The sequence below is a fragment of the Urocitellus parryii genome, chromosome 3, assembly GCF_045843805.1.
Source record: "Urocitellus parryii isolate mUroPar1 chromosome 3, mUroPar1.hap1, whole genome shotgun sequence".
Taxonomy (NCBI): Eukaryota; Metazoa; Chordata; class Mammalia; order Rodentia; family Sciuridae; genus Urocitellus; species Urocitellus parryii.
In genome coordinates, this window is record NC_135533.1 from 112,688,626 (window position 1) to 112,715,452 (window position 26,827).

Below are 26,827 nucleotides of genomic sequence, written 5' to 3' on the forward strand. Positions count from 1 at the left end.
GAATTTATAGTATCTAAATTGCTGAGGGGGCTACAATAGAGAATTTGTACCATTTCATGTAAAATTAATTTATCCAGATTGTTTCTTTCAATGAGAACAAATATACAGGGCTTCACTTATGATACAGAAACTTGAGTCAGGTAGAAGCAATGTTGCCGAAGATTTACTTGGCACATTTATATTTTGCTTAATTTGGCCACTAATCAAATTGTGCACAGCTTCATATATTTGGTATTGAGGAATAGGCATAAATGTATTTTAATGAGCATAGACCTATTCAGGACATATGCTTTCCTCAAATATTTACGCATATTATCAATTTATATGTTGTACTTAAGGAGAAAATTAAAGAATAGTATAAAATCTTATCTATACATTCAGACGATTAATGGCTTTAAAATTAACTGATTTGGGCCCAGCATGGTGGTGCACACCTATAATCCTAGAGGCTCAGAAGGCTGAGATAGGAGGCTTGAAAGTTCAAAGCCAGCCTCAGCAACTTAAGGAGGCCCTAAGCAACTCAGTGAGATCCCTGATACCACCCCCACCAAAAATTTACCTGATTTCATTTCTAAATTTAGTCTTCATTTTATTAAGATTATAGGATACACCTCTTCAATGGGCTCAGGGAAATCCAAATTTTCTGCAGTGCCTTGTATTTATTTGTCTTCTTTTCAACCTTACAGCTTCCTTGATCTTTAAAGGCCAGTGAAGTTTAACTCTTCCACAAGTTTGTTTTGCAATTTGCTTCCCATATGTTTTGCTGTTACTTTTCCATTTTATTGTGGTAAAATATATGCAACATTAAATTCATATTCCCCTTTTTTGTGGTACTGGGGATTGATCCTTGGGGTACTCTACCACTGAGCTCCATCCCAGCCCTTTTTATTTTGAGACAGGTACTTGCTTAGTTGCCAAGGCTGGCTTCAAACTTGCAGTCTTGTTGCGCTAGGCTCCTGAGTAGCCGGAATTACAGGTGCACGCCACTGCACTGGGATAAAATTTACCATTTTAACAATTCTTAAATATGCAGTGGTATTAAATATGTTCACATTATTGTGCAACAGTTAACAACTGTGCTGTTATTTCTTAATTTTAAAATATATATTGTCTTCCCATGATGAAAGTTGAGGATTTTTACTCTTTCTGCTTTTCTGGTACATATGTATTCTTTCTGTGCTCCCATTTTCCCAATATAATTATGTCATAATTTTGTACAAATTAGAATTGATTGTTTATACTAGTATTACTTCGAAAAGGCAATTCACAGCTGAATCATTTGGTATACTATGATTGCTTTTCTTGTAGAATTATTTTCCCTTGTGCTAATTTTGTGTGTGTGTATTATGCTGGGAACAGAACCCAGGGCCTTGTGGATGCTAAGCAGGTGTTCTGCCACTGTGGACACTCCCAGCCACAATGATAATTGTGTTTTTCTTCATTTCCCCCCATGTGTTTATCACTAATTCATTCCAGTATTATCCCCCAAACTTCCAAATCTCTTCACATTACATTTCAAACACATTGAATAATTTTCATCTTCCTGAGGACATTCTTTCTGATGGTTTCAATTAATTCTGGCTGTTCTTTTCCTTCCTGCTCAGATGTCATCTTGGAATCTTCCTTCCTCATCAATCTGAAAATTCCTTTTGACTATTTTTTTAATATTTATTTTTTGGGTTTTTAGTTATAGGTGGACACAATATCTTTATTTTATTTTTATGTGGTGCTGAGGATTGAACCCAGTGCCTCATGCATGCTAGGTGAGTGCTCTACAGCTGAGCCACAACCCCAGCCCTCCTGTGTTTTGTGTTGAACTCTGGTTCCGATTTTGTATCACCATCATTCATTCCCTCATTAGGTGGTAGATGTCCTCCAGCAACTTCCTGTGAAAGTAAATGTAGGTAAATGGAGACTTTGCAAGTCTCAAAAATACTTTTCTGATCTTTTGACTTGTTTTAGAATGCTAGGTCAAAAATAATTTTCCCTCAGTTTCAGTTGTCTTCTTCTTACAATGCTCTTCTACCAGGTTTTCTCAGTCTGAAGCCATTCTGAATCCTAACCCTTTGTATGAAACTTATTTTTTTTTTGTTCAGAAGTATTAGAGCATTTTCTTCTTATTCATGGAATTTTGAAATTCCTGATAATGTATTTTATATTAGATATTCTGTATTCAGTCTTTGATGATGTCTTTCCATCTGGAAACCCATGTCATCAATTCCGATTTATTTATTTATTTAATTTTTTAGTTGTAGTTGGACACAATACTTTTATTTTATTTATTTTTATGTGGTGCTGAGAATCGAACCCAGGGCCTGACACTTGCTAGGCGAGTGCTCTACTACTGAGCCACAACCCCAGCCCAATTCTGCCTTTTTTTTTTTTATTATTGATTTACTCCTCTTCAATTTTTTTCTTAATTCTCTTTCTGGTACTTCTTTTGTATAGATATTGGGCCTCCTGGATTGATTCCCTAGTTTTTTTGGTCTGTTCTCTTTCTATGATTTTTTTTTTGTCTTTTTGCTCCATTGTCAGGACATTTAAAATTTTATCTTCCAGTCCTTTTATTGAGTTTTTATTTCTGTCATTTGATTTCTGATGCCTGAAAACTTTCCCTTTTCTCTTTGTTATTTTTAAATGCCATTCTGTCTTGTTTTATGGATGCAGTCTTATCTGAATATATTAGTGATAGCATTTTTGAATGTTGATTGACTTTTAGAAGAAAGTAAAATTATATGAGTGAACTTGGTAATGTAGGAATATTGAAATTTTGTCCTCCAACATTCAAGCTTCAAAGAAAATGTAGCTTCTTTATTTATTTTTGTAATGGCTCTAATCTTTCTTACAAGAGTACTGGTAGGCAAGGAACAGATTAGGGTATTAGACAGCTTAAACTTGCCAATTAATGTTTGTCTCATTAGGGAATTTAGCTTCTCTTAGGTATATGCTCAGTCTTTTAAATAATCTCCCCTTTCTTTTTCCTCTTCTATGCCTAAACATGCTATGGTGGTCCTTAGGTGATTTTATTTGATGGTAAATAGTGTCTTGCAATCTTGTATCAGTTATTGCTCTCCATAGGTGTTTAATTATCTTAGACCATTTGTTGCTGCTGTAGCAGAATAGCTGATACTAGGAAATTTATAAAGAACAGATATTTATTTTTTAAGGTTCTGGATGCTAGGAAGTCCAAGTTAAGGGGTTAGCATCTGGAAAGGGCCTTCTTGCTGCATAATCCTATGGCAGAAGGGCAAAGATGACAATAACAGAGCAAAAGAGGGCTGGATTCACTTTTATAATAAGCCCACTCTTGCTGTTGGCCACCCACTCCTGTGATGATGACAGTCCATTCCTGAGAGCTCACCTCTGAAAGGTCCCACCTCTCAAGACTTACATGGGGCACTAAATTCTAACACATGAATTCTGGGGACTCATTCAAACTATAGCATTAGTCTTATCCTAAACCATCTTCACTGTTTAGATGGATCTGTTTCCTCTGTCCTCTAGGAGTGATATTTTCAGAGTTTATGGAACTTCTCTTGTCTAGAGGCACTGGGGGTCCAGGAACATTGCTTCAGGCTCATCTACTTGCTGCCGACCTCTGGCAAAGCTCTTAATCCTCCTCTCTGACCATATTGTCCCAGATCATCCATGAATGGATCTATGTATATGATGGTCTATACCCAGTGTTCATGGTATAGATAGGCAAACACCCATCCTGCCTTTTAATTTTCCCCTTCTTTACTCACTCTTAGTTACAAGAGATGGGATTTCTATCTCGTAACATTTGGAAGATGGTTTATTTCACAGCCCTTTCTTTTCCAGAGTTGTGTTTTCTTGCTCTCTTGACTGGAGCCATATGGCAAATAAGGTTATGTGAGAAAGATTTGCCATTAAGAGAAAATTTAAAAAATATTATCCCAGTTATATTAATGAATCATTTCATTGTGTAGCAGGAGAAAATTTGTCATCTTTTAAAATGATTTTAGCACTTCTCCACTTTTTCCATCTTTAGTAAATATAAATTTTTTTTTCAACTCTGAATCAGTCTCTTATGATTTGTGAAATGTAATCTCAGAACAAAATTTGAAATTAGTAAGCAGTTACTAAAGAGCTATTTTTATACTCTTAGGGTACTTCCAGAGGTTGCAGATTCCACTATAGCTGTTTCTCATTTGGGAGTTTTTGGGTCCAGGTCTTAGAAAGATGGATTCTGTGCAGATATGTGTGTTAAGAGTGTATCAAAATGTGTAATCAAGTAACTCTTTTTGATAGTGTTCTAGCACTTTAGGTCTAAATCCTCCAAGCACCATATCTTATTTATTCTCTAATATTCTGTCCGGGTATCATAAGTATTCTCTTTGGTACATTTTGTGGGCAAATTAACTTTGTATGGAAACTATGATGATTAACATTGTTTTAATTTTTTTTTAATGGAAACACAGAGCCTAGCCATTTATTACCCAGGTATATTGTTTCTCTGGCCTTCCCAGCTGAAGTGAGTAATAGTCGTGCTCTGCTGTGGATTACTGTTTTTAACCAACATCCTATAATTCACATGAATGTCTAATTTGTGAAATTAAAAAAGACATAAATAAAGTATTGCATTCTGCAACAAGTATTTGCTGACTACTTCTATTCTAGATCAAGAGCCAGGAAATTTTCTGTAAAGTGCTCAGTAGTAAATACCAAGGCATTGTGGGCCATGTGGTCTGTGTTGCAAGTACTCAATCTTATTGTAGCACTAAAACAGCCACAGACAGCATGTAAACAGATGAGCATGGGTGTGTTCCACTCAACTTTATTTTCAAAAACAGGCAGTCTGCAAGATTTGATTCATGGTCTGTGTTTTGCTGACTTCTGCTTTAGGCATTGGGTATTGATGGGGATCAGGACATGCTACCCCAAAACATAGCAGCACATTGGCATTTGAGCAAATAGAAGCATAAAGATCACTCTCATCTTCCCCATCCTTTTCCCTCAGAAGGAGTTTCTGACCTTCCCCTGAAGCAGGTTGTAAGACCTCATGTGGAGAGACACTCTACCTATAATGGTGGAAACAAACATCCTTCCCTCTGACAATGAAGGGATGCAGAAAGGACCCTAAATGAATAGGCCTTGCTAGGTGTCCCTTAGATCATAGGTACCCCTTTGACCTGTTGCATCTCTCCAGCTATGTCCTCTCACACCTAGCTTGATAGTACTCAGGTTAACCTTTGCTTCCTTATGAAGGCTCACAAGTCAAGTAACACTTACATTAAGTAAATCTGTAGGCTTTTCTCTTGTTAATCTGTCTTTTGTTACAGCGCCCTTAATCATGAATCTAGCATAGTAAAGAAAAAATCTTTCCCTCCCCCGTAGTATTTAGGGTTAAGAAAACAGATAAACATTCTTGTTTTAATGGACCTTACATTCTAGTGGTAAATCAGTTGGTGTATGTATATGTTGAGGGAGGAGGTTTAGATTCTCATATTATCTGAAAGGAAGTTGGTTAAGATATTAACCTTAGATTCTGTTAAATTATGTATGCATGGAGATATTTCAAAGGTTATCAATTGAATAATAGAAATATAGAATCAGGAAAAAAACCCAAATCCTTTATTTAATCTAGTAAAAAAGTAATATTTGGATCAGGGGTAAGTTTTATAGATGCCTTGGATGTTCTATCAAGTGCTAGTGTATGTGAGGTAATGTACATTCCGCTGTGGATAGTTGTTAGCTTTTGAAAAACTAGTAACCTTAACTTTTCCAGAATAATTCAAGTTTAAACAAGGAAATGAACAGTAAAGATTGTATTTGTTTCACAGTGAAAATGCAGCCAGCACTAAAATATGATGAATAGAATAAAAATCTAGTATTTATTAACTACAGTATAAAATGCTAGACATTAAATATGAGTATATCATTATGGAGAATATTTTGAAAATCAAGATTTGTATATGGAAAATATGAATATATTTCAAACACTAAACACGTGTATGTGTAAACAGATGATTATTAAATATCTATACATTAAACATCAATATATAAATTTTATGTATTATGTATTTATATTTATTATATTATCTAAGTTAACTATCGTGTACTACATGTGGCATTCTGTGAAAACTTACACTTTGCTGCAGGGCAAGTCCATTAAACCTTTGTGTGACATCATTTCACTATAGAATTGAATTTAAGGAACATAGGTACTTTTTAAAGTTTCATTCTTTTTTTTTTTACATATTATTCATAGGGAAAAATAATGTTAAAGATCATTTTCTGCCTTAGCTTTGCTACTGATACAAATGAGAGAGGTGTGTGCTCCTGATAGAAGTAGGGCCCAGAAGCTTGAGTAGTCACTAATGGTGTTGCTTACAAGGAGAGTACATTGCAGTTATAGTTGATTCCTGAACATGGTTATTTAAGAACCCTTGTAGTTGATGAAATGGACTAAAACAGTCTTGTCCTTAAAGAATTGTAGCTTGAATGAGAAATAATGAAACTATGGTAATATAGATAAAACTTATTGACATTTTATATTTTTACAAAGGAAATGAGATCTGAAGTTGCTTTAGTTAAAATTTCAAGCAAATTGTAGTCATACTTCTGACATTATGGCTTTCTAATCCTAAAAAATTCTTTAAAAGAATCACTATCTACTTCTGCAAATGTCAGTAATATCATTTACCTCCTTTTTCAGGAATGTAGCGAGGATTAATTCTTAGAAAATGGAAAAATGTTATCTGTTAAAGTTTTGTATCTCATCTCTAGAAAAATACCTTTACACTAAGAAACTATAGAAAAGGTGGTTAACATTGATCTTAAAATGGACTGATCACACCCTCATTGCACTAAAAATTTTGAGAATCATATATAGATCTTATATGATTGTGAGCAAGAGAAACTTTGGTTTACAAAATATGGAAGTGGGGCAATTTGGGCTATGAAAATAATAATTTATAATCATGTTTTGTAAAATCAGTGAATCTCTAATCTTTAGATTGAATAACAGTGTTGAAGATTATGATTTCTGCTGTCCCTTCCAACTAGCAAATCAAGCACATTTTTTTCCCTCTGCTCCTAAGGATAGAACTCAAGGTCTTTCACGTGCTAGACAAGTGCCTTACCACACCTTTGGCCCACTTTTCTTGTTTGGTTTTAAATTTCTTAATTGTAATAAGCCTTAAACCACATAGGTCTTCTTTTGAAAAGCGATCTGAATTACAAAATACAATTGTATTTTTAAGTTTAAAGATGTTCTGGTTTCATTAATTGTCAAATATTTGATTAGTTATATACTACCATTATACTAGGCACAAAAGAATTAAGATACACTTAATAAATGACAAAATCTCAGTACTTTGAGAGGAGGACTGTTTTTATGTTTTTATTTATGGCACCTAGCACAGGGCCTGGCAGCAGTAGGCATTTACTGAAGGTTATTTTAATGAGTAGATGAATGAGAATGACCTGATAGTTGCCTTCAAGGAACTTAGAGCCTCTAAATATAAAAAAATAAGTATATAGAAAACCACACTCAAGAATAGACAATTATGCACTAATTAATTAGAATTTAGAGGTATTAGAACTTGGAGGAAACACAAAAATAATTTGCAAGCATGATATTTGGACTATTACATCAGAACTTAGTGTGGCAAGGTCAGGTGAAGTCTTCCTGAAGAAAGTGGGACTTGAACGAGCTTTGCAGGATTGGTAGGATTTGGATGTGAATACAGGAGGCATTCTCCGTAAGGGGAACATCTTGACTAATGTGAGGGTGAGAAGGCATGTTTCTGGGCTGGTGAGAAAAATGACCTCATTGGAAAACATTAAATTGTCATAAATTTGGATAGGTAGGTGGTATTTAGGCAGAGTAGCTTAGATTCCCAGATGGCACTTTTGCCATTCACCACCAAAACTGATTTGCTGAGTGCTTCCAGCCATATCCATCTGCCAGGAGCCTGCCTGGCACACTGCCTCTCAGCTATTTGCTCAGATGGTTTGACAGATGCATAGGTGGTAAGAAATGGTGCTGTTAATGTCAGTAAAGCTGCCCTCTGTGAAAGCTAGCAAATCATTATGACTTTGAGCTTTGTAGTTGATGATTTGTGATGATATTAAATAAAAAAATGTGGCATTAAGTTGTAAAGTACTGGCCGGGCTTGCCTTATTATCCAGAGTTCACCATTGTGGTCACAATGCCAGGCCAGGGGGCCTCTCTGCTCACCTCGCCCACTATGTCCTCAGTACCTGAGATGCCAGAATCAGTTGATTATCTCTTTGCCCACTGTTTATATATATATATATATATATATATATATATATATATATATATATATTTAGAGAAGGGTCCACGCTCAACTTTTCATAATTGTTTTGGAATCTGTCCCTAAGATCATGATTTCCTAGAGCAGGGGATACAAAGAGCAGAAGCTCACTGAATACCTGGTGAAATAGGAAAGACAGTATGGGAACACCACTCGGTGAGGGAGCAGGGCAGAGAAGAGGCCAGAGGAGCCAGTTATGACTTTTATCATGTGACATTGTTGATCATAGTTTTACCTGGAGATAATTATAGATTGGCTTAATATTATTATAGGTACTTGTAGTATGTTAGTATTTACTTTTGTGATTGGGTAGACCTGTACATTATGGACTAGTAATGAAGATCTGAATTTGCATTCTACCTATCTTTACTGTAAAGTAGATAGATTCCTTGTTCCTTATTGAGGATCAAGAGAAACTGATGAGGTAAATCTTCAAGTTCTCTTTGACTTCTAAAATTTTATGAATCTTTTTTGGGAAATAGAACAACATAGCTGGGAATGAAATCCATGGAGATATATATATATATATATATATATATATATATATATATATATATATATATATATATAGCAAAACCCCAGACAATTGCACTTTGGATGTAAGTATTTAATTGAAGGATGCATCTGTTTTTTCTAATAGAGTGAAGCTAGCAATTGTTTACAGGTTATATACTTCTTTTCTAAAGGCCAAAAGTCTGTATCTTTCTGCTATGCTGCTCAATTCTTTGTTATATTTATATTGCAATTTATTAATATATTTAAAAATCATAATTTATATGAACTGCCTAAGTATATATATTGATTGATTTGAGCTCTTCAGTAATTTTTTATTGATCCAGTAGAATTAGACTATAAATGGCTGAATAACTAGATATGGCAACAGTTTAATATTGAATATACCTTTCAATAGATACTAGCTTACAAGGTTTATCTCTTTTGGTAGAACCTCAGCAATGCTGGTGAATGGTAGAATGGGTCTGGAATTTTAGCTTTAGAAGCCTCTGTTCAGAGCCTTAGGAAGATATTTTGGTTGAATACTGAGGCTGAGGGCACATGGCCAAGTTTACTACAGAATCTTTATGCTGCATCAACCTTTACATGCCTCACAGCAGAGTTCAATCCCTGTATTTTCTTTGAGATTACCTTGTTATTTATTTATTTATTTACCAGGGATTATAAACCAAAGGGTGCTTAACTCCTGCTTGAGCCATATCCTCAGCACTTTTTTATTTTGAGATAAGGTCTTGATAAGTTACTTAGCTCCTCACTAAATTACTGAGGTTGGCCTTGAACTTGGAACCCTCGTGCCTCAGCCTCCTGAACTGCTGGGATTACAGGCATGCACCACCAGAGTCTGGCAAGATGATCTTATTATTTTAAGATGATCAGGGACTAGGCTGTGTCCCTCAGAATGACTACAACCACTTACATCAGAGTCAAGAACATGGGGAATTTAGGTGAAGAAAGAAAGCAAATGTCACTTTTTGGAGGGGCAGGTAATGGGGATTGAACTCAGGGGCACCCGACCACTGAGCCACACCCCAGTCCTACTTCGTCTTACTGAGTTGCTTAGCACCTCTCTTTTGCTGAGGCTGGCTTTGAATTCACTATCCTCCTGTCTCAGTCTCTGGGATTACAGGCGTGTGCCACCATGCCTGGTGAGATTTTGTCCTTTTTTAAAAAAAATTATTTATTTATTTATTCTAATTTGTTATATATGACAGCAGAATGCATTTCAATTCATAGTACAATATAGAGCACAAATGTTCATGTCTCTGGTTGTACACAAAGTAGAGTCACACTATTCGTGTCTTCATGCACTTGGGGTAATAATGTCCACCTCATTCCACTGTCTTTTTTAAAGACAGTATTTAGATAACAATGTTAAAAGCTAGTACCTTAGAATTAAATGACAAAAGAATTGCAAGAGAGTAAGGGTGTTAGGTGATTAAAAATAGATACAGATTAGAGACCTACAATTTTTATATATAATGTTCTTGATAGAGTGATACAGTGCTAAGCATTTATGGTTAAAGATGTCCTTATTTGGAATGATTTAATCTTTAGCCAGTATTTAATTGTTGGCTCTGGTTTTGCATAGTTTAATTTTTTTGACCAGGAAGAGTTAAATGATACATGTCTCTAGAGTTATTTTATGATACTTTTAAAAAACATGCCTCAGCATTAAAACGTTCTTAAAGAATATTGCATTATATCATAAGAGTCTGACTATGGAAGGAATGCAACCATATTACAGTGAGTAAATTTTTCATGACTGCAGCCCATGGATGTTAAATAAAAAATGACAGCTTCTTGGATTTGGTTGCAGTGTAAAATTGTGACTCAGAATACTAGATTCATAGACGGGGGAGGAGAGACACAGGCAGGACTCTCCACTTAGTGTGAGAGGAAGAACATATTTTCCCTATTTTGTAAAGGAGAGAGGGAATCTGTCCCCCCCCCCCCCTTTTAAAGCAAGTAGGTATTCTCATTTACACAAAGCAAAGATGGAAGGTTTGGGAATAGAGGTGAGAAGATCTCTGCTTTCTTTAAATGGGCAAATGAACTAAATAGATACTTATCAAAAGAAGAACTACAAATGGCCAACAAATACATGAAAAAATGTTCGACATCTTTAGCAATTTGGGATCAAAACTTCACTGAGATTTCATCTTACTCCAATTAGGGTGGCAGCCATCAAGAATACAAAAAATAAATGCTGGAGAAGATGTGAGGAAAAAGGAACAATTTTATACTTCAAGGGATTACCTGCGTCTCAATCCCTCAGATGAGAATCTTGAGTGTTGTTTTAAAAAGTTATTTTTATTGATGCTTTAAAATTTTACTGAGTAGGGGGTGTCATTGTTACACATGTATAAATGCACACAATATAACAGTATGATTTGGCTGGTTTTATTCCCCAGTCCCTCCCTTCCCCTCCTCTCCTCCAGGTCCTCTCCTTCTACTCTGCTGGTCTCCCGTCTGTGGCCATGAAGCCCTCCTGCATGGTTTTTTCTTTTTTCTCTCTAGCTTCTACATATGAGAAATCATATGACCCTTGACTTTGGAGTTTAGTTTATTTCCCTTAACAGTGCTATCAAGTTCCATCCATTTTCCAGCAGATGACATAATTTAATTCTTCTTTATGGCTGAATAAAACTCCATTGTGTATACATACCGTGTTTTCTTGGTTTATTCATCCACTGGCAGCCATCTAGGCTGGTTCCATAGTTGCTCTTGTGAACTGTGCTGCTGTAAACATGGGGTTGCCTGCATTGCTACAGTATGCTGACTTTAATTCTTTTCTTGAATTAGAAAATTTTAATAAAACATGAATTTCAAGTATGTTATTAAAGGAAAACAATTATCTAAATCTTGGGTTTCAAAAACATTATTCAGTATTTTTTTTTAATAAAAAAAGTCACAAAAGGGGCTGGGGTTGTGGCTTAGAGATAGAGGCACTGAGTTCCATCTTCAGCACCACATAAAAATAAATAAATAAAATAAAGGTATTTTGTCTAACTACAACTAAAAAAATAAATATTAATAAAATAAAGATATTGTGTCCACCTATAACTAAAAAATAAATATTTTTTTAAAAGTCAACAAAAAAGGTCACAAGCTAAATCATCTAAATATTTTGAGTAACCTTGCAGTTTAGTAAACTGCAAAAAAAAAGAAAGAAAAAGAAATGTTTATAGATTTTTATATATAGTAATTTCCTGAGGATTATTTTCAAACCCTTTCACAATGTACAACATGACTTACAAAAAAAAAAAAAAAGGCTCTTTCTGCTGGGCATTAAAACCTTGAAATGTACCAAACTGCTCCAATTTAGTGATACTTATTTATATAAAAAGGGAAATATATGGAATGCATACAGTAAGGCACAATGGCCCCTACTTACTAGATTTTGGAGAGAAATGAAGCCTTTTTTTAAAAAAAATATTTTTTATGTATATTTTTTAGTTGTAGATGGACACACAGTATCTTTAATTATTTTATTGTGGTGCTGAGGATTGAACTCAGTGCCTCACGCATGCAAGGCAAGTGCTTTTCCACTGAGCTACAGCCTCAGCCCCAGAAATGAAGCCTTTTAGTTAGCACTGAGGCAAAGCGGGGAACCTGCTTCTCTCCAGTTGCACTTGATGTTTACAGGGGTCTGCTTGGTGCTAAGAACTTTCCTGTTTACCTGTGAACTCTAAGGAGGAGCCATATTTTCCCAGCATCTCACATAGATTTTGAGCCCTTCACACTTTTTGGATGAAAATAATATCCCCTGTGTCAGAGTAGCACCTGAGGAAGTCTGCTCCAGCAAGCAGTATCCACCTCAGTTGTGTCCTCTAGCTTGTCTGTCTGATGGTCCATGACTTCCAAAGGAGTGACTGGCACACCGTGTTGGTTTCCCTAACACGCCTGAATGATAAATATCTTGGGTTTTCCAATCAGGCTCTGTCACTTGTCTCCTTTGAACAAGCCAGTTAATGTCTGAATTTTAATTTTGGCATCATATGCATAAATGTGATTGCCTTCACTGTGGCTTAGGAACATAAAAAACAATTGGTGCTGGGGGCTGGGGTTGTGGCTCAGTGGTAGAACACTTGCCTAGTTCAATTCCCACTTACCCCTCCCCCCAAAAAAAGACATCCATATGACTAAAGTTTGACACAGTGAAGGGCCACCCAAATGTTTATAGGAATGAAAACAAGATGTTTGTTACCTACATATAAGAATTTAATTTGAGGGGCTGGGGTTGTGGCTCAGTGGTAGAACACTTGCCTAGCATGTGTGAGGCCCTGGGTTTGATCCTCAGCACCACATATAAATAAAGGTATCATGTGCAACTACAACTAAAAAAATAAATAAATATTTAAAAAAATTTTAATTTGATACTAGAAGAACAATCCAGTCATGATCGGAGGATTTGGTATTTTTATTTTGGTACAGGAGATTAAACCCAGACGTGCCCTTTCACTTTTTAAGACAAGATCTCACCAAATTGCTTAGAGCCTCCTAAAGTTGGCTAGACTGTCCTCAGACTTGTGGTCCTCCTGCCTCAGCTTCCCAAGTTGCTGGGGTTACAGGCATGTACCATTGTACCTGACTTGGTATTCTTTAATAAATGTAAAGTATCTTCATGAATTTTGAGCAGAAGTTCTTCTGCTTTAAGAGCATTAAAGTATTTCACTTCAAATTCTAGATCTGAAAACCTGCAAGTAAATTTCTCTCTGTCCACTCTGTGCCCCGCCTCACCTGCAGTGTCCATTGCCAGAAGAACCTCTCATGATTGAAGATAAGATTAATTCCTCTCATCTTGTGGTCCATTTTGTGCTTTTCTGACAGATCAAACATTTCACTTTTATAGCAGGCGTCTGTTTCTGTCATATTGTTTCCTATCTCATCATCATCACCATTCTAAGGTGTCTTTCAGGGGAGCTGCCCACAGAAAAGACAGCTCTTCAGTCAGATGCCGTAGGCCATTGGGAGCCAGGTACTTTGTACTCCATATGCTGCCCTGCAGGGCTAGGCCCTGAGACCCCGAAATCCTGAGACCCCGAATCCTGAGACCCTGCATCCAAGGTCAAAACTCCCAGCTCAGTGGCCTCTGACTTTAATTATTTAGAATAAATGCCAAAGAGTGGATAGCTAGGTCATATGATAATTCCATTCCTAGTCTTTTGAGGAGCCTCCATAATGATTTCCATAATGGGTGTACTAATTCATAGTCCCCCCAACAGTATAAAAGTGCTCCTTTTCCTCCACGTCCTCTTCAGCGTTTATTATTGTTGTTTATTTCCCAATACTGGGGATTGAACCCAGGGGTGTTCTACACCTTAGCTACATCCCTAGGCCTTTTTAGTTTTTATTGTAAAGACAGTCTCACTAGGTTGTGTAGAATGACCTCTAACTTGGGATCTCCTGTCTCAGCCTTCTGAGTCACTGGGATTGCAGGTGTGTGTCACTGCACCTGGCTCTGTTACTTGTATTATTAATTGCTGCCATTCTAACTGGAGTGAGATAAACTTTCAGTGTGATTTTCATTTTCATTTTCCTGATTGCTAAAGATGTTGAAATTTTTTTTTTTTTGCACACTTGATGGCCATTTGTATTTCTTCTTTTGTGAAATATCTGTTTGGTTCACTTGCCCATTTATGGATTGGGTTATTTGGTTTTTGGGTGGTAAGTTGTTTGAATTATTCATATTTCTAGATTTTAATCATCTGTAAAAAGAGTAGCTGGCAAAGATTCCCCCCCTTCTTCTTTTTTTTATGAAAACCATGAAAGGAACTTTAATCAGTGTAGTTAAACTGGGAAGACAAGGGGAACCATGTCCTTATCCCTGTCTTTAAGGGACTGACAATGACTGAAAGATTTTATAGAAATAGATATTTTCTTCCATTCTGAAGATTCTTTCTTCACAATATTGTTTCTTTTGCTATGCTGAAGCTTTTTAATTTGAAGCTATCACATTTGTTAGTTCTTGGTATTTTTTCCTGAGCATTAGGAGCCCTGTTGAGGCACAGGTTAATGCCTGTGCCTCGAGTGTTGACCCTACATTTTCTTCTAGGAGTTGAATAATTTCTGGTCTGTTTCCTAGGTCTTTGGTCCTTTTGTGCGGGGTGAGAGAGAAGGATCTAGCCTCATCCTTCTACAAATGGATAACCAGTTTACCAGCACCATTTGTGGTATCTTTTCTTGAACATATGTTTTTGGCACCTTCGTCAAGTATCAGATGATTGTATCTGTGTGAGTTTGTCTCTTTGTCTTCTATTCTGTTCCACTGGTCTATGTGTCTGTTTTTATGCTGGTGCCATGCAGTTTTTGTTACTATAACTATGTAGCATAATTTGAAGTCAGGCATTATGATGCCTTCAGCATTGATTTTTTTTTTTTTTTTTTTTTTTGCTCAGGATTGCTTTGACTATTCTGGATCTTTTATTCTTCCAAATGAACTGTAGAGCTGTTTTTCCCCCCCCTTGTTCTATGAAGAATGTCATTGGCATTTTGATGGGGATTTCATTGAGTCTGTTTATTGCTTTTGTTAATATGACCACTTTAACTATATTAATTGAGCCTATCCATCAGTATGGAAGGTCTTTTCATCTTCTTGTGTCTTCTTCATTTATTTTCTGTAGTGTTCTATACTTTTTATTGCAGAAGTCTTTCACCTCCTTGGTTAGATTTTTTTCTAGGTACTTTATTTGTTTTTTGAGACCATTGTGAATGGAATGTTTTTTTTGATTTCTTTTCCAGTGAGTTCATTATTGATGTAGAGGAAAGCTATTGATTTTTGTACATTGATTTTGTGTCCTACTACTTGCTGAAGTTGTATATTAGCTCTTGCAGTGTTCTGGTGGGGCTTTTTGGGTCTTCTAAGTATAGGACTGTATCATCTGTAAACAGTCATAATTTGACTTTTTCATTTTCTATTTGTTTCTCTTTTAATTCCTTCTCTTGCCTAATTGCTCTGGCTATAATTTCTTTTCTTTCTTTTTAAAAGACTTTAACCTTTATTTTATTTGTTTTTTTAAAGTCATCTTTAAACTTTATTTATTTATTTCTAAGTGGTGCTAAGGATTGAACTCGGTACCTCACATGTGCTACGTAAGTGCTTTACCACTGAGCTACAACCCCAGCCCCTCTGGCTAGAATTTCCAGTCTTGTATTGAATAGGAGTGGTGACAGTGGACATCCTTGACTTGTTCCTGATTTTAGAGGAAGTACTTTCAGTTTTTCTCCATTCACTACAATATTGGCTTTGGGTTTGTCATATATACTCTTTACAATATTGATGTAAGTTCCTTTTATCTCTAGTTTCTTCAGTGTTTTCAACATGAATAGGTGCTGAATTTTTCCAAAGGCTTTCTCTGCATCTATTGAATTACTGTGTGATTTTTGATTTTTGTCCTTGGTTCTGTTTATGTGGTGAATTACAATTATTGTTTTGTGTACATTGAACCATCCTCCCATCCCTGGAATGAAACCAATTTGATTATGAGGTACAGTCTTCTTAGTGTATTGTTGAATATGATTTGCTGATATATATATATGTGTGTGTGTGTGTGTGTGTGTGTGTGTGTGTGTATATAATTTTAGTTGTAGTTGGACACAATACCTTTATTTTATTTTTATGTGGTGCTGAGGATCGAACCCAGGGCCTCACACGTGCTAGACAAGTGCTCTACTGCTGAGCCACAAAGCCAGCCCCTGATTTGCTGATATTTTATTAAAGGTTTTTATATTTATGTTTATAAGGGATATTGGTCTGTATTTTTTCCCTTCTTTGTATTTATCTGATTTTGGTATCAGGGTGATAATGGCTTCATAGAATGAATTTTTTTTTTTAAAGAGAGAGTGAGAGAGGAGAGAGAGAGAGAGAGAGAGAGAGAGAGAGAGAGAGAGAATTTTTTAATATTTATTTTTTAGTTCTCGGCGGACACAACATCTTTGTTGGTATGTGGTGCTGAGGATCGAACCCGGGCCGCACGCATGCCAGGCGAGCGCGCCACCGCTTGAGCCACATCCCCAGCCCCATAGAATGAATTTGGAAGTATTTTTTCATTTTCTATTTCATGGAATACTTGAGCAGTGTTGTTATTCAGAGTTCTCAGAATTCAGCTGAGAATCCATCTGGTCCTGGGCTTTTCTTTGTTGGAAGGCTATTTCTTATTGCTTCATTGCTTGTTTTTGGTTTGTTTGGGTTTCCTGTATCTTCTTGGTTCAATATTGCAGGTCTTATATGTCTAGATCCTTTTTCTTCTAGGTTTTCCAATTTATTAGTGTGCAAATTTTCAAAATACTTCCTAATGATCTTCTAGATTTCTGTGCTATCTGTGGTGGTATCTATTTTTTTTTAATCTCTAATATAATTAATTTGGGGCCTCTCTCTTTTTCTTTTGGTTAGTTTGACTAAGGATCATCTATCTTGTTTATCATTTCAAGGAAGCAACTCTTTATTTTATTGATCATTTATATTTTTCAAATCTTTATTTCATTGATTTTGACTTTAATCTTAATTTCTTGTAGTTTTGTGTTGTTTATTAATGGTAGAACCACTTTGTGGAAAAAATGTAGAGACTTGTACTATTTCACCTTCATTCCTTCAGCTGGAGTGGTGATTAACCACCTCTTTGCCTGCATTTGAGAGAGGAGAATCACTTTGAACCTATCTATGAATTTGAAATCAGCCCAGGCAACAAAGCAAAACCGCCTCTCAAAACAAATCAAACAAAAAGAAGAAAAACAAAACAAGAAAGGTCACTTTATCAAAATATAATTTACATACAATAAGATTCCCATTTTAAGCATATATTTCAATGAACCCAGAAATATATTAGTCTGTGTAATCAGATTTATTTATTTTTATCATGACTGAATAGTATAATTAGATACAGGACATTTCCATGTTCCCAGAAAGTTCCCTGTATCCATTCCTGATCACTTTGTTTTTGTGCTCACCCATAAAGCAACCAGTGACCTGCTTTCTATTGCTATAGATAAGATTTTCTTTTCCAGTCTCTCATGTGTGGAGTTGTACAGCATGGACTTAGTGTTTGGCCTCTTTGCCAGCCAAATGCATGCTGATCAGCGTGTTTTTCATCCATGCTGCTTTTATATTACTAATTTATTTCTTTTTATTTCTGTGTACTATTCTATTTATATATTGAAGATATACTACAATTTATTTGTTTATTTTCTTGATTGATCTTTGGTTGGGATTTTTTGGTATTGTGAATAAAACTTCTATGAATATTCAACTATGGATTATGTACATAGGTTTTCAATTCTCTTGGGTAAGTACTTGGATGTAGAATTACTCAGTCCTCAGTCACATGGTGGTAAGTGTATGTATAACTCTAAAGAAACTACTGAACTATTTTGTTATGGTGTCTAATATTTTATACTCCCACTAGCACTATAGAGTTCCAGTTGTTTGACATCCTTTTCAACACGTGGTGTTGTCAGTCTTTTTAATTTTTGTCTTGAATGCATGCCTAATGATATTTTGTTGTGGTTTTAATTTACATTTTCCTAGTTACTAATGAGGTTGGGCATCTTTTCATATGCTTACTGACTTTCAGCACATTTTCTCTTTTTTTTTTTTGTTTTTCCTTCCTTCCTTCCTTCCCTCCGCCCCCTCTTTCCCCCTTCTCTCCTTCCTTCCTTCCTTTCGGTTTTTTGGTAGTACTGGGGATTGCACCCAGGGGTGCTTGCTCTACCACTGAACTACAATGCCAGTTCTTTTTTTGAGACAGGTATCACTATGTTGCTGTAGAAGCCCCTTTTATGTTCAGAAAGTTCTCTTCTAGTCATAGTATGAGAGTTATTTTTTAATAATAAATGATCTTGAATGCTGCCAAATGCTTTTTAAAAAACATTTATTTAGGGATTAAAGGGCTTTCTTTTTTTTAGTCTAATGTAGTGGTTTACAATTAATTTGTGTTCACGTGTCAGCCAGTTATGTGAGCATTATTATAGGGATGCAAGGTTTGTTTAAAATTTGAAAATAAATGCCAGTTTGTTATGGTGTATTCTTTTTTTAGATGTTGTTGGAGTTTTTATGTTCTTAGATTTGATTTCCTCAAATTTTATTCAGAATTTTTTCATCTATGTTCATGAAAGATATTGATCTGAAGTTTTCTTAAAACCTCTTTATCTGCTTCCGGTGTGAGTAGAATGCTACCTTACCACAGGAATTTGAAAATGTTTCCTCCTTGCATCTTTTCTGAAAATGTTTTTGTAAGATCAATATTTATTCTTTAAATATTTGATAGTATTACCAGTGAGGCTGAGTCTGGAGTTTTCTGTGAAGATGTTTAAATTACAAATTCAATTGCTTTTAAAGATATAGATTTCTTCAGATTTTCTATTTCTTCTTTTTTATTTTTATTTGTTTTTGTTAGTTATACATGACAGAAGAATGTATTTTGACATATCCCACATATATGAAATATAACTTGATATTTTTGTGGTTGTACATGATGTGGAGTTACACTATTCATGTATGAATATAGGAAACTTATGTCTGGCTCATTCTACTGTCTTTCCCATTCCCATCTCCCCTCCCTTCTGTTTCTTCTTGATTCAGTTTTGGTAATCATGTCTTTCAAGGAATTTCCAATTTCCTTTAAGTTGTTGAATTTATTGGCATACATTTTTCATTACATTATTTTACTATTCCTTTTTTAAAAAAATATCTTTTTAAAAATTTGTTTTTATATGGTGCTGAGGATTGAACCCAGTACCTCACATGTGAGAGGCTAGCACTCTACCACTGAGCCACATCTTCATCCCCTCTTACTATCCTTTTAATGTCTGTAGATATAAAATAATGTACACTTTTCCCTTCTAGTTACTGATAACTTATGACTTTCCTCTTTTTTTCTTAGTGAATTTAGCTGTTATTTTATAATTTTTATTAATTTCTTTTTTCAAGGAAAACTTGGTTTAATTGATTTTTATTTATGTTTTTGTCTATTTTAATTTTATTTGTACTAATTCTTACTTTTATTATTTTTTTCCCACTACTTACTGTGGTTTTACTTTATTCATGTTATTCTATCACTGGTTTTAGACCTGACTTTTTTGCAATAAGCACTTAAAGCTACATGTTTCCCTCCAAACACTGGCTCAGCTGCATTCTAGAAATTTTCGCATGCTATATTTTCATTTCCAATCTCTTCAAAATGTTTTCTGTTGTCCTTTGTGTTTATTCCTTGAGCCATGGATTATTCAAATGTATTTTAATTACAGTATTTCAGGATGTCCCCAAATGATCTTTGTTACTGGTGCTTAATTCAGTATTCTAATAAATTGCTTATTTATTAATTATGGTAAAATATACATAACAAAATTTGCCATCTTAGCATTTTAAAATGTACAGTTGAGTGATGTTAAACATTCACATTGTTACTCAACCATACCACTATCCATATCCAGAACTTTTTTAATCTTGTAAAAATAAATCTTTGTACTAATTAGACAGCAATTCCCCATTCCAGAAGTGTAATCTGCTGTTATGGATCGGAGTGTTCTATAAATGCCAATTTGATCCAGTTAGTTGATGGTGATAGTCATGTCTTCTACATATCTTACTGATTTTCTGTGTGTTTTTTATCATTTATTAAGAGAGAAAAATTGAAATATTTAACTAAAATTGTATATTTATCCATGATTCCTTCCCATTCTGTCAATTTTCCTCAACAGCTCTTTTGTTAGGTGGGTATACTCATTTTGGATTTTCTGTCTTATTTGTAAATTGTCCCCTTTATTATATATATGATTTTTCTCTTTTTCCTAGATTATATTATCTATTATTAAGTTTGTTTTGATATTAGCATATAATTGGTAATTTATACTTTTAATTGTTGATTTATAATTAACATATTAGTATAGTATCTCCAGATTTATTATGATTAGCTTTTCCATGTTGTACTTTTGTATATTTTCCTATATTGTTTACTTTTAGCTGACTTATGTCATTATATTTAAAATGACTTTTAAAAAAATAGATAGCATGTAGATAACTCTGTGTTTTTTTTTTTTTACTTACTCTGATACATTCTGCCTTTTTATTGGACTGAATGTTAAACCATTCTTATTTAATGTAATTTTGTAATTCTGTAATTTGATTATGTTTCTTGACATTAATTTATTTGTGTTTATCCAGGATTGGGTTCATTGAGTTTTCTGGATACCTAGATTTATAGGTTTATCAAAATTGGAAAAATTTTAGCCACTACTTGTTCATGTTGTTTTCTGTCCTTCCCTTTCTGTGTGTCTCTTCTATGACTCCAAGTATATGTACTGCTTGATATTGTCCTATAGGCCAGGGATGCTCTTTTTATTTTTATTCAGTTTTTTTTTTCTCTCTGCACTTCAGTGTAAAGGTTCCATGCTGTGTCTTTAGATCCAGTGATTGTTTTCTGTAGTGTTGGTATCGTTTGAATATGGAATGTCCTCCAAAGGCCCACGTCTTGCTTTCCAGCTTGGTGCCATTGTGAGGTAGTGGAATCTTTGAGAGGTGGGGTCTATTGGGGGGTCTTTAGGTCACTGGGGTTGTGCTGTGGATGGGGATGGTGGGATTCTGACCCACTCCTTGCTCTCTTGATCCCTGGCTATGAGGTGAGGGGTTTTGTGCTGCTGTGTGTTCCTGCCATGACGTGCAGCCACAGACCCAGAGGAACCAGCTCCAATGGGCCCTGGTCTGAAACCTCTCAACCGTGAACCAAAATAACCCTTTTCTCTTTATAAGTTTGTTATCTTAGGTATTTGCTATACTTACAGAAAACTGCCTAACACAAGTGTCTGTTTTGTAATCCATCTAGTATTTTTTTTAAAATTTCAGATATTTTTATTTTCTAGAGTTCCTTTTGGCTTTTTTTCGGGTTTTTGAATACATTTTTGTTTTTTAAACATTTGAAAATAGATATAATTACTCTCAACTTCCTTGTCTGCTGATTTTATAATTTCTGTCTTTTTGGCTATCTTTTTATTGATTGTTTTTTTCTGATTGTTTCACATTATCCTCTTCCTGGCATTTCAAAAAATTAGATTATGGACCTTGTTAATATTTTTCTGTTGTGCATTTGGATTTGGTTGTTTTCCTTTTGAAAGTGTTTGGCTGTGTTTTGGCAGGCAGTTATTTGCAGATTTGTGGGGCTTTCACTTTTAGGGGCTCTGCTCTGCTGCTTTCAACTGTCTAAGGGTTCTTAACTCTGACCTCTGACTTCAAGCCAGCAATTTTTCTGTTTTGTTTTGCTCCTGTCCTAGAGCATTCCTAAGAGTCAAAAGGTACTAAAGGGCAGAAAAGTCAGGGCAGTTACAGGGCTCGCTTATTTTGTATCCCTTGTCTCATCCATCACAGTTTTGTGCTGCTGCTTATTGTCCAGTTCATGCTTCATTCAGTTTTCTAGTTGTTACAGTAGAGCATAAATATTATCTTTATTACTCCATCATGCCTGAAAACAGAAGCTATTGCTGGCTTTGATGTTAGTTCATAACACTTTTGAGGATGTGGTAAATATCATATAAGTGTATTAAATATAAATTTTATAAAGATTATTTGAAAGCAAAAGTCTGTGCAGACATTCTGGTTTTGTTTCCTTCTAACTAGTTTCCCTTGTTCTAAAGTAAAGGCTGACCTAAATCTGAACTCAATATATTAAGTTTTGAAGTTCTGTGATTCTGTATTATATCTATAAATGTTACTGAAGGTTGAATACCAAAGCTCTTGAAATTAGTTGAGCATTGTTTAAAAATGAAGAGTCTGAGTTCTGGGTCTGGCATAGTTTGTTCCTAATTTGATCTAGTTAAATAATAAATCTAGAGTGAAAACATTATTAAATGGATTTTATAGTACAAAGGGCAATATTCATAAATATTGCACATTCCAGCAGCATTTTATGCAAATAGATGGTAAAACCCTATTCTGATATCTCTGGGTTTGCATAGGATCTCATTTAGAAACAACTTCCTGCAGGGAGAAATACAACTAAATATATAGATATTAAATTCTTAATCTCTATTACAAATTCTCACCCAAATCCTTTAAAATATTAACTATTTTTGATTATGTAAAACATGCACATACTTCCAAATATGAAAAATACTAAAGGGAATTCAGTGAAATATATCAGTTTATCTTCTTACCACCTCATTCCAACCTTTAGCAATCTGGTTTACATCTTTATAGAACTCCTTCCCAGAGTCCACTTTTATTATCAGTTTCTTGTTTGTACTCCCACAGATAGTCTGTACATTCAAAGGTATACCTATAAATATTAAAACTATATGTACAATTATATGTATGCAAACACACACATTGAAGTAGCATATTATGTGCATTATTCTGTCCCATGTTTTTAAAATTTTTTCATATCTTATTTTTTTCCATATCTTGTTTATAGAGAGCTACCCATCTACTTGCTTCTTGATATTGAACAAATTTATCTAAATTTACTTATGTTCAATTAATACATTGTTTCCAAGCCTTTGCTGTTAAATTTTATATAACAAATAAATATATTTCCTGGGCTAGGATTGTGGCTCAGTGGTAGAGCGCCCGCCTACAGGGGCGGGACTCAGGTTCGATCCTCAGCACCTCATAAAAATAAGACATTGTGTTGGGTCCATCTACACCAAAAAATAAATATTTAATATATATATATATATATATATATATATATATATATCCTTGTGTTTTTATATTTTGTTATTATTTGTTTTTTACATGCATAAAATTTTAATTTGCACACATTTTATTTTATTAATCTTTAATTTTACAATCTTTGTCTTTCAACTACTCTTTGAGAGTGGTTGATTAATTTAGAATTTCCTTTAGTCTGAGAGCACTCATCTTGATTTTTTTCCCAAGATAGTTACCAATCCATTTTTTTCACTACTGATATACAATTTCACTGTTATCATATTCTAAATTGTCTCATGTTATTTAGATTATCTTTGTACTTTCTTTTTCATTGTTGTATGTATATCTCCTTGTAACCATGCTTGTAATTATTATAACTGTTATCATTAACTAAATAAATTAAACAATATAATTAAACTAATATAGTTATATAACTGTATTTTATCACCTGAGTTGGGCTAGTACTCCTCATTACTACTTTTTTCTTTTTGTTTTCTTGTGTTACTGAAAATTCAATCCATGGTCTTGCATATGCTTAAGTGTTCTACCTCTGGGCTACATCCCTAGCCCTTTTTAAATTTTATTTTTAGACAAGACCTTGCTAAATTACCCAGACTGGATTTGAATTTGTAATCTTCCTGCCTTAGCCTCCCAAGTCCCTGGGATTATAGTCACGCACCACCATGCCTGAAATTATTACTTTTTCCCCTAGTATCTGTCCAGTTTGACTCACACGTATGTTGTTGTTAGCTTTAGAATCAAGTGACCTCATTTAAAAATTCTATTGGCATTTTGTTTGGGTTGCATTATATTGATACAAAAATTATAGATAAAAAGTTAACACTTTAATTTGTCTCTCCATCCAAAATAGGTTAAACAATTACATTTATTCAGTGCTTCTAAGTTTTAAAAGATTTTAACAGATAGGTCTTGCACTTTTTTTGATGACTTTATTCTTAGGTCATCTATTATGTTTTGTTGCTCCTATATTGGAATAACTTTATATTTTTTGAATTGTTGCTTATATATTTGAAGGCCATTGATTTTTTTTTATTGGTTTAAAAATAGTTTTCTTGCTGTGCATGGTGATTTACGACTGTAATCCCAGTGGCTTGGGAGGCTGAGGCAGGAGGATCAAGAGATTCAAAGTCAGCCTCAGCAAAAGTGAGGCAACTCAGTGAGACCCTGTGTCTAAATAAAACAAAAAATAGGACTGGGATGTGGCTTAGTGGTCGAGTGCCCCTGAGTTCAATCACAAATAACCCTCTCCCACCCCCCAAATAGTTTTCTTGCTGAATGTGATGGCACATGCTTGTAATCCTTGCAATTTGGGAGGCTGAGGAAGTTGAATTGCAAGTTCAAAGCTAGCCTCTTACAACTTAGCAAAGGCCTAAGAAACTCAGCATGAGACCCTGACCCTGACTCAAAAAAAAAAAGTTATAAATTGGAAAAAAAAGTTTTCCAGTTAATTTCTTTGTGTTTCCTAGGAATTTAATCTTATTATTTGTAAATATAATTTTACTTTCTTCTTCCTAGATTTTATTCTTTTATCTGCTTGCATTAACTATTACTTTTATAACAATGCTAAGTAATTATAAGATGGGTATGTTTTTAGCTTTTTTCTGACTTCTATGGAAATACTTGTAGAGTTTTCTTATTGGACATGATATGCTGGTTTTTAGGTTGACATTTTCTCCATTTTAGTATGTTAAAGAAGTAGACCAGTTTGTGTTTGTTTTTTGTTTTCTTGTGGTACAAAGAATTGGATCCAAGGGTTCCCTACCACTGAGCTACATAAAAGCCCCTTTTAAAATTTTTATTTTGAGGCAGGGTATCACTGAGTTGCCCAGTCTGGTCTTAAACTTGCCATTTTCATGCGTGGCCTCCCAAATTCCTGGGATTATAGGCATGTATCACTACACACAGCTAGCTCTGTCCTTTTAATTTATTAAGACTTTTTTAGAAATTAAAGCCTCCAAACTTTGTGTTGATTACATGGTATTGGAATTTTTATTTATTTGTCTTCTTGCTGATTTATGGTTTTCAGTTTCATAAATCCATGGATATTTTAGACATGTGTTCAAATTATTCTCCTTAAAGTAGTCTGTTTGAAAATGAAACAAAAAATAATAAAAGCACAATGGTTTTCCAGTAATTGAAAAGCCAATAAATTTTTTTCCCACTGGAAACAGGTTGACAGTTTTGCAAAATCACTGGTACAGTATGAGTCAAAATGTTTTACATTGTGTTAAAATATTCCAGAATAAAGATATGTTAACTTTAAATAATCTTACACTGGCTTTTTTAACTCCTTGGTTCAGGGAATTAAACACAGAGCCTCACACATATTAGGGTCTATCACTGAGCTACTTTCCCAGCCCTTTTTGGAAAATTTCATTCTGAGTCAGGATCTTGTTAAATTGCCCAGGCTGCCCTTGAATTTGGGATCCTCCTGCCTCAGCCTCCTGAGTAGTTGGGATTACAGGTGTTCTCCATGCCTGGCTTTTCATTGGTATTTAAAACAGTTTTTAAAAGCTAATCTAGGGATTACCACATGCATCCTTGATGATCTACTGAGAAATAAATATAGAACCACTTTCAAGAAAAAAGACAGGGATCTTGCAGTAGTATAGTTCCATTTTCTACCCTCTCATCCTTTGTGATATTGTACCATACATATTGTGCATTACATTATAGTCTCCATAACATTTTAGTTTTTCTTTAATCAATCATGTCTTTTTACATAATCAAGAGAAGAAATGTGTTCTTCATATTTATTCACACATTTATAATTTTTCATTCTCTTCCACATCTGGTATCAATTCCTTTAGTTTGATAATCCTCTGTTAATTTTCATGGAAATATATTTATTTTTGTCTTCATTTTTGAAGACTTATTTCACTTGTATAGATTTCTGGATGGAAAATTTTTCCTTTCAACATTTAAATATATTCCATTGTCTTCTGGCCTCGTTTTTTGTGATATAAATTTAGTCTTCCATATTTGAAGTATTAGGATACATATGTTCTTTATCAATGTCATAAATTTCAGATGAGAAACTATGAATTCAACCTATTGTCCTAATTTAGCATCCTATACAATTAAATTTGTCTTCTTAATTTTCAGCAAGATCTACCCTATATCTACAAGTAATAAAAGATTACATAGGGCTATGAATGAAGCCTTCTGGATCTTGGTTCATGATTTTAGCTGAGAGCCAGTGGACTTGAAGTTGTTACTCTTCTGTCTACAAGCACTAAATGCACTCAAAAGCGTTCTTGCCAAACCACAGTCCTTTTACTCGTCATTATTGTCATCATTGTGATGTGCATCAACCACTTGAGCCCCAAAGGCACACACTTCATTTCGCACT

The 26,827-nt window shown here is 34.6% G+C and overlaps 1 protein-coding gene and 1 pseudogene across 1 annotated transcript in view; one reads left to right on the plus strand and one right to left on the minus strand.

The window, feature by feature from the left end:
* Ttc28 (tetratricopeptide repeat domain 28) overlaps positions 1 to 26,827 on the plus strand; it is a 595,992-nt gene that overhangs the window by 81,390 nt on the left and 487,775 nt on the right. The gene's annotated exons all lie outside the window — the stretch shown is intronic.
* LOC113199291 (caspase-6-like) lies at positions 12,206 to 13,691 on the minus strand (annotated as a pseudogene).